Source organism: Semicossyphus pulcher, unplaced genomic scaffold, assembly GCF_022749685.1.
Source record: "Semicossyphus pulcher isolate SPU_LCO1_2020_fin unplaced genomic scaffold, fSemPul1.0.p SCAF_17, whole genome shotgun sequence".
NCBI lineage: Eukaryota > Metazoa > Chordata > Actinopteri > Labriformes > Labridae > Semicossyphus > Semicossyphus pulcher.
Genome location: NW_027211681.1, coordinates 4513546 through 4523564, shown reverse-complemented (window position 1 = coordinate 4523564; position 10019 = coordinate 4513546).

The following is a 10019-nucleotide window of genomic DNA, read 5'->3' as shown; positions in this document are numbered from 1 at the left end:
AGGCATGGGTGTGCCTGCTGAAACAGAGGCAGATGATGTGGTAAATGTAGATGGCGATAGAGCATGTTTCCTGAACAGGCCAACAAAAGTTCATATAGAGATACAAAGACACGTTTCACTAACTGGACTTAGTTGTGATGAATGTAGTGCTGCAAAAATAAGTTCATTAATGGAATGAAAAACTATTTTGATAGTTGAAGTCATATTTAAAGCATCATTGTCAATTGTTGAGGGTTCCAGGCTTTAACCATGAGGAGAACTGGAGGCTTTTAGGGCTGCCGTGAGCATTTTCAGCGTCTTTTTAACTGACGCAAGGTTTTTAAAGTGCTTTTCTTCTGCGTCATGACGTCAGTCGTTTTTGGCTCAAGTCGTTAGTCAACTGAGCAGTTCCAGTCAACGCAGCGCAGTTTTACAAAACGGCGGTGGCAGAAGCAAAGTCGGACTCTGTTGCAGCAGGGTCCAACCCGGAACGTTTCCAAAGGCCCAAGGCTGACACGGGAGAAAGTATGGGAGTACTTCAAATTATGACGAAACAAAAAGGTGGTTTGTACCTGAAGAGAAAACACACAGGCGCTATTGCCAGAGAAGGCAAAACCACCGAGACTGTTGTCTATTAGAGCTTTTTAATATCCCTTGTCCTCGTAGCAGTTTAATGCACTCATAAAGCCTTAACAGATTCATTGAATCAGTGTTTGAGAAAATGTTGTGTTTATTTTATTTCTGCCATCATGTTGCACATTTCTTTGTGTTGGGAATGCTATAGCTTGAATAGTTGTGTAATAATTTAGGAAAATTAATCGTTAAGATTACTTGACTTATCACTAAAATAGTCGATAGATTAACCAATAGAAAAATAGTCATTAGTGGCGGCCCAAGAGGCTTTTGTCCTTTTTCTGGTAACATTATATTTTATTGCATTTTTGTGGGCTGAAGACTGTTAGTGAAACAAAACAAGGCCTTTAATAGCTGCAGCCATATGAACTTCTTTTATTTATGGATCTCTATCCCAAACATAATTTAATCACTCCAATACTCGAGACAGTTAAATAATGTCTCTTACATGACATTATTTCCAAAGAACAATGATATCTACCAAGAATTTCAACCAACCAATCAGCTAACAGCCACATGAAAGGAAAGCTGGTGGTCAGTAAACACAGAAGGTAACCCAGGTGACAAGTTCTTCATCTTATGTTATCCCTAGAACAGTAGACTACTAAAATCAACATGTTGTCCATGGTGGGTAAAACTCCAGTGATTCTTACTTTGAATTAACGCCGCACACCGGCATGATCGTCTCACAGAAGGTCAGTTACACAGTGATATATATCCATGACTAAATGTGGTGCACCGAGTAAAAGTCACTGAGAGGGAACAAAGCAGACCATCTGAGCTGAATGTCAGGAGCTGAAACTGTGTGTGTGTGTGTGTGTTTTTGTGTGTGTGTGTGTGTGTGTGTGTGTGTGTGTGTGTGTGTGTGTGTGTGTGTGTGTGTGTACACAAGAGTTATGTTGCACAGCAGGACTTTTATAGCAGGGTAATAAAACTGCACAGAAACATGGCTCAATAGAGAAAAAAGAAGATCAGGCAGTGTTACGAATATGGATATGGTGCACGCGTGCACACACACACACACACACACACACACAAGCAATGCGAGCTTTCCATCACGTTCAGAAATAGTGACAGTGCATCCTTTCCAGATCCCCACACAGCCGGGGGATCAACACCCATAATGAAAGCATGCACAGAAGCACCTCACGTGGCCAGGCACGCACCCACACACACACACAGACACACACACACACACACACTCACGCAGCTTTTAATGAACCTCACATGCACACTGTGAGGGATGGATTCACGTTGACTAATGAACACAAACCCAAATGTCTGCTCTTTCAAGTATTTCTCCTTTGCCAGTAAATATTCAGAATGACAGTCAGTTAATTGAGCAGATTTGGTGACCTGGAAGATTTCTCATCTCATTTCCATATTAATGCAGACCCTCAGGGCACAGGGCCCCCCCTCTTTCCCCTAAACAGTGGCAGCAGACTCACTCTCATGACTGGCGAGCAGCCCGGGCAACATACATAACAAGTCAGTGCCACTATCTGCTCACTGTGTCAGCCTTTCATTGATCATAAGCAGTAAAATCCACATTAATAATTAATGATTTAATATGTATTCAAGACTTTATGGGTTTAGAATTACTGGATTGCTCTGTTTAAATAATCATGAATACCTGATCTAAGGACACCAGGTCCTTGGTATTTCCATCAGACAGAATTGAGGATTTTCAGCTCACATCTGCTTAAGTTCAAAAACTGGATTATAATATAAAATCTACTTTATTAAGTCTCATCATTCCTGAAGACTCCAGATGAATAAAAGCCCAATTATGAACATTCCCGTGTCAGCTTCAGACTGTCATGATCTCAGACATTCATAAGGTGACGACGACGGGCATCAAAAAGGAGCCGCTGTCTAGTCCAAAAACTCATTTGGCCCAAAACTTGGCACCTCTCCTTCTCCCATGGTCAGAGGCTGACCCTGTCGCTACGGTAACCTCACTGTAATATCTACGCACACAGCTCCTCGCTGCACGGGAAGACCCACCGCTGGCCGGGGCTGAAAGCAGGCCAGCGACTCTCCCCTCACACACGCTCAGAGTAAGGCCTGTGTAAACACAAACAAATTATGACTGCAATGCAAAATAGACACACTTGTACTATCAACATCGCATTAGTGACGGCATATGGTCGTACAGTCTCCCCAAACTGGACAGAAGTCAGCTGTTCACCACGACAGGCCGGATGCTTTCAGTAATTCTTCCACCCACAGCTGTATAATAAGGTTATTGTAACCGCGCCCCGCTGCGATGTCTGGCAACCAAACAACTGTGGGATCTAAACACTGGGCCCACACATGTAACACATCAAACAGCACCGGGCTGTGGACGCGCAACAGCATGAAACAAGAGACTGTTCAGCTTCTCTGGACTCCTTCAGTCAGATCGGCAGTGCAGCTACATGATGCATCATACAACCATATTATCAAGACCTTCGTAGTCACACAATCATTAGTAGACAATAAGAACTGAAATATTTCCAACTCAACCAACAGGTACGCAACAGGTAATAGCAAACAGTACAACAATCTCTTATCTTCAACATACTGTAAAGAGTTTCTAAGTGGTCATTATATGAAACTGACTAAAATGAATACTGATTACAACCTCAGGACTCCTAACAGCAACTGCTAAAACAGCTTATTAAAATTAACGAAATCATCCCCATAGAAATGCTGTAAATATCAGAATGGCTCCTAACAAGGTCAAAGTTCAACTGTGATGAAGTTTGGTCTGCTGTTGTGCTATTGACCCATTGCAACCCTAACAGTAGGGCTGGGTTTAAAATAATTTATATTTCCAACTCGAATTAATTCTCATTTGAATGACCCAATATCGACTCATGAATCTCAAGATCGATCTTTAAAAATATGTGTATGATCACTCACGTTTCTGAGCGCCCCTGAACGCAGCACAACTCAGCAGATCCCCCCGAAACAGGGCAGTGAGGGAGACACGCCCGGGCTTGTTTACTGCAGCTACTACAGAGACATCAGTGATCGCTGACGGACTCTTTTCGCAGCAGCTACAGTGTGTTAGCTCACCTGCTACATCAGGTCACCAGATCCCTACAAATAGTCCCTACATCAGTAAGCTGCATTAAACACTTTCTTGGGACATAGACGTATTCTCCTTATTGCCAAAGGTTAGCTTCATATAAACAGTACAGACATGACACACTTCTCCTGTAACTCTTCCCAAATGTTCAATAATTCCTTTAAAGCGCAGTAGGGTTGGATTTTTCTAATATTTTGGTTAATGAAATGTTATTCCTGTTATGTTCCTGATCTGCTCTTATTGGGTGTAACACACACACGTACACACGCGCTGAAGTGCTCAGGCACGGTGTATAATCCTGTCCAACTCAGCAGGCCTCGACCCGGTCCGACCAAACCCAGAGCTTTGCACTGAAATGAGCCAAATGAATGACAGATGAGGTAAAAACCCAGAGAGAGACAAGAAAATCCAACATAATAAAATGAAGCCAGCTTGTGTGCAAACACACACGTCCTCTAACAAAGGAAAAACATTGGAGTCCAAGACTCAATCAATTTGCAGAGCAGAGGGAGAGCGGAGCCACATGTTTCTGATAAGTCCTCTAGCAGAGCAGGGTGAGGTAATGATGAAGTCATCTGTGTCCTCTGGACAGGTTCAAACTCACTGGGCCGTGCGCGTTTATGGCTTCAGGCTCACCAACACACACACACACATGCTTTCTATTTTTGTGGGGTGCTAAGTAGTAAAACAAATGTAGAAAAACATTTGATGTGAGTTTGCAGTAGGTATCGACCAGAAATAACAACAGGAGCTGCAACATGTGTGCACCTCATCCTTGTCTACACACCTGTCACGGAGAGAGCTCCTGTGTTAGACACAATAAAACTACATCCATCGTCTTCTTTTCCTCTCCTCGGTCTTCCGTTCCAAAATAACATTCCCGAGCAATCAAGTCTCACGATGGACACGCCTCATCAACAGGCCCTGCAGCCTGCACCCGCTCTGTTATTAATCTATTAGTCCATTCCCTCGCCACAGTGGACACTTTACTTCCTGTGTCCCAGCATGTTTTTTCAGATTAGCTGAGCTCGATCGTGCCTCGGCTTTATTACCAAACTGTTCATTAGTGCAGAGAACATAAACAAGAGAGAACAGGTCAGACTGAGAGAAGCTGCAGATGTGTTGAGACCAAAGATTTCCCTCTGCTCAGCGCTAACGAAACATTATTCTGCAAGCACACTAAAGGTCAACACTAAAAGCCTTATACAAAAACAATATTGACATGTAGAAGACTAAATTAAGATTTGCTGGTGCAATATTTTGACATTGTTACACCGGTCAGATGTGTTATTTGCAAATAACAAACAAATGTCAGTAACTTCCCTCAGTGAGCTCGCAGTTGCTGGAGACTTTAGGCTGCATGGGACATGAATTGCGTCTCAATTCAGAGGCTGCATCCTTCGAAGGATGCGGGCTGCAAATGACTCATCCTTCATAGCCTGTGGAGACCGCTCAGGTCAACCTGAAATAGGGCTCTAACAATAATGTCCTGTCAGTGTCACCAGCTGTTCCCGCCCTTACCCTTGCGTCACCAAAATGGAGCTCCTGATGCCTAGCGACAGGTAGCTAACTGGCTAACTAGCTATCATAACTAACTTAACCTGTTATTCTTAAGATAATCTGATTCAAGGCCCCTGTTGTTGTTTAAAACATTTGTATCGCTACCTATTTGATTGAGTTGAAACCAAAAACGTTTACATTTAAAAAGGTGAATTCCACGCCCGCCATCTCGATTGAATTGGCACGCAATGAATCACACTGGGCCGCGAAGGATGCACCCGATGGATCCTTAGTGGCCCGGGAAAGCAGGATGCATTTGTCGGCCACATCTGAGGAAGCCTTTGAAATGGGACAGCCTTTGACTCGCCGCTGTGACACAATTGGCCATCAAAAATCATTCTTCAAAAGACGCGGCCCCTGAGTTGGGACACAGTACAGTTGTTGTCAATAATTGTGGTTGTTTAAAAGAAGATTTAATGCTTTGGAAGTAGGGGATATTCCTCTTTAACTCCAGTAAGAATAGCAACAAGAGTGGGAAACCTCTCAGTCTCTCCTCCCTAGAGTCTAAAGTAACTGCATTATTCAAGACCTTACGAAACACTCGGAGCAAAACACCAGAGAAAATGGAGTTCACATCAGAGAGGATGTGTGGAGGAGGAGGAGGGAAAGTAAATATGGAGTATGTTTGCATTTTTTATCTACTTCGTCATTGGCTCTGAGTTAAATATCTCACTTATAGAAGGGTTTTGTCAGGGGCCCCCTTCCATCAGAGAGAATCAGAGAACGAGGGGAATACCGTTTTGGATTTCAGGTCCATATGGTGAACATTCACAGAGAGCCCTGCGGATCAAAATAAAAGAAAGGGGGAAAAAAATCAACAGAGATGAAAAATCAAGTACATCAGACGACAGGCCTTTTGGAGACTGTTATCATATTTGTCTGGGATCTTTTTCAGTTCACACGGCTCCGGCTTTGGTGTGGAAACGGATCTCCTCAGGGAGTCATTACAGGTTGAGAAATATCTGAGAGCCAGAGGTGCTGAGGAGATGCTCACGGGTAACATGCGATTTGAGGAGCGGGAGAGCAGGGGGGCTGTTTTGCGAGACTTTTGATCTGCAGAACCTGAGGGCATGACAAGAGGGAAAGAGAGTCGGGGGAGAAAATATCTAAACGAAGGATGAAAAGGCGGGAAGCTGAGAGGAGGGGAGAAGCATGGAAGGAGCTGCATGCACGCATAGAGAAACCCAGGTGCTCGCCATTCAGCAGTTGTATTTTCAATTACTTAGAGGTTTTACAAGCCTGCAGGATAAAGAGTCAACCAGCAGAAAGGATGGAAAAAAAGATTCCCTCTTTAACTTAACAAAAGCTTAAGAACAGAGGGAAAATCTTATAACCCCAGTAATAATATTGCACTGATGACACAGATATTTGCTCTCCTACATGCCCACTAACTTTTTCTAAATACTTGCAAATAACAATATATAACTATAACTGCTACCCAGAAGTGAGTTAGGGCTGGGTGTTTTGAGAAGAAAGAAGAGGACAAAGGAGGAAGAGGAGGAAGACAAACTTGATCTACAGCAAGGACAATCAGCAGAACTGTCCAAACATCTTGAATGTCCCTTATTCATGCAGCACAGTCCCTGAGGAGGCATGTATGAAGTGTTGGATCACTCTGCTCTTAAAGCTGCAGTAAGCAACATTATTAAAAGTATAAACTACTATAACTAACTATGACTTTTGGTCATATTTGCTCGTCACAGTCCAACAACAACCAATCAGAGCTGAGTAGTCTCTCAGGCTGCTGTCAATCAATCGCTGCGCAGCACCACTCCTCCGCGCATGCTCACGCGGTCAAGCTCACTTTCTTCAGCGTGCGCAGCGTCAGCCGGTTTGTGTGCACAAAGGCTTAAAAACAACCACCAGGAATGAAAAAACTTTCCATCCATCCACTGCCAATTAGGCTTACACTACAAAAATCATTAAACTGAAGAAGAGAAATGAGGAAAAGCAAGCTAAAAATAAAAGCAAGTAACATTAGCTTGTTCCCAATGTGGCTGCTGTTCAGCGTTGTTTCATCTGGCTCCTTTAGTTGCTGTGGTTACTAGCCTGCGCAGACATGTCCTCCTCTGCAGGGAGGGCTTTGGAGGCAGGACTGAGCGCCGCGGAGAGAGAGGGGGAGGGACCTGGAGGTTGTAATCTTTCAAACTTTGAAGCAAAGTCCGCTCTCTTCTCCATCTTACCTACTGCAGCTTTAAACCCACTTTATTTGCTACCGACAGCGCATGTGATCATGCTGAGCTACCTGGAGAAATGGCAAAGTCAGAGGTAGATTATCAATGACACTTAGGGAACCACCAGAGTTGTGATAACAACTGTTCATGCTTGCGATGCAGATTTCAAAGTAATGAGTTATATTCTGAGAATATGCGCACTTCATCGAGACAACACATACCCCTTTTCCACCAACGGGAACCTGGTTGTAGTTCACGGCTGGTGCTCGTGCTGGTTCTGAGCTGGTTCAACTGGAAAACCAACTCGGAACCAGTTTGTTTTTCCTCCCACTGGAGTCCGTGGAAGAGCACGTCATGACCTCACTCTCTACGTGACCGCTTCTCACAGCAGCAACTTTCCCTCACAAAAACAAAAATGGCGGACTACATGACATGTTTGCCGGCAAGGGCAGCGGAAGGCGGAAATGGAGTCGGAGCAAGAGTTGGAGCGCGAAATTGAAAATGGAGATAAAAACATAACTCACCATTATCAGTAGAGCTCTGAAAGTGTAACGAGTCCCATCGACTCCAGAGTGACCGCCACCAAGTTTAAAGCCCAGGTGAGTCGGCACACCGGTCATCGAGCACCAAACTGCAAAAGACAGCTACGTCTCCTTGGCCGACCACAGCTTCCTCTTTGTATCCATAACCTTCCTTGTAGCTGAATTTATAAAAATGGACACTATCGTTTGGTCTCTTTGGTCACGGCAACCTCGCCTCTCGCATCTGACGTAAACGGTTCGTGGTCCTAGACCAGCATATAGTTGGGGCCGCTCTGGAACCTGTTTACCTGCCCGAGAGCCGGTTCGTTCCTAGTCGAAACACAAAAAACTGGTTCGCAATTGAGCACCGGCCCGGAACCGGAACAAAACTTGTTTAAGTAGCATTTTAACATGGTTGTTGTTTTGCTTTTGCGTTGTGTAGGACTTAAAGATATCTTACTTTAGAGGCTTGTAGTGGATGTAACAAAATAAGGCCACAATGACTCCCTATTATCTGCAGGTAGATGCACTGTAGCCGACCCTGACCTTTGACCTTTTGTAATAAAAAGGGCACTGCAAAACCAAGGCATATTTGAATATGAACATACATCATTTTAGAAAGCATGACAGCTAATATAATATGTACTTTCAAGAGATAATACTTTGTGACGGAATAACCCAGTGTTTTTTAACAAAAGAAGGTGTCTCTAAAATAACTTATACAACAATAAATCACATAGCAGACTGTTTGGGACGTGTTGTGGAGGACTAAGCACTCAAAGTAAACAATACTGCAGCTGTTTGAACGTGCCAGAAATTCTCCGTAGGCTAATATAGCATGGATAGCACGTTTTCACAAGCTAATGGACAACAACGTTATTAGGTGGCAGCATATAACACATAAAATTATTTAAAGATAATGTGTTCATTGAAACGCCGGTGACGGCTATAAGCAAGCAAGGTTGACAAAACTATGAAACAAGGCATTCCATAAATTGTAACTAAAATGACAAAACATATCAGTGAAAGCTTAAAAAAAATACCTTTTAAAGAAGATCGACAGGTCTCAGGTCAGGAGCTGACAGCCGTCCTACAGGAACACACACGTCCCGGACCTTTTTCTGATTCGCGGTTTGAAAATCAAAGGTTCCGCTCAGACGCGGAGCACTTTCACTGACGTACACTCAGTGGTGATGGGACTCACCAGGCTCTCTGCGGGCGGTGCAGGCTGCACACATGCTGTGTAGATCCGATGTGCCGGCTAAAGCGGAAACACTGGCGCACAATTTGGCAGGAAGTGAACTTTCATTCAGCGAAAAGGGCGACGCACTTTTTCGCAAATCACTTGCTGTGAGACGGCGCACACGTGATTCAGGCGGGCTGCTGTTGAGGTGTATTATTTATGTTCGACCCAATTCAGATAGAAGGTGTACAAACTGTTTTAAACTGGGAATATATTTCACAATAAAGGCTTTAAACCGTGTAATTTGACAAAATATGTGGGCTACACTTTTAATCCTGTGTATTATTCACAACATGCTGCGTGCGAGTCTGAGAGACAGTATACTTTATAGTGGATTATTGTATACAGCATGCCCACCATCTACCAGTCATTTTATGCAGTGTCTATTCATTGTAAGTTATATCCACTGCATTGTTAATGTGACCATCTATTCTAAAGCATTGACATATGAAAGTATTGTAATTTTAAGGGAAGTTCTGTATGTCTTTGTGCAAAATGAAAAAGAATAGATTGGGGAGCTGACAGCAGTTTATCGTCCAAGAAAATAGCGAACACGACTCCTGGAAATATAGAGCACTGCTGCCATCTAGTGGCTTGCAAGCTGCTGGAGTACAACTTGTAGATAAGGGCCACTCATACACAAATATGGCATATGTGAGTGCATATGCAGGATAAGCACTCAACTTTGAAAAAGATAAGTATCATGATACTTCTTATTTGTTTGTTTGTTTTGTCTGTGTAAAGTTGTCATCAATGTAAAGTTGTGGCTCTTGTGTAAAGTTGCTTAGAGTGAAGAGAAATAGCCCACAACCTGCAGAGAAAAGAAATGCATC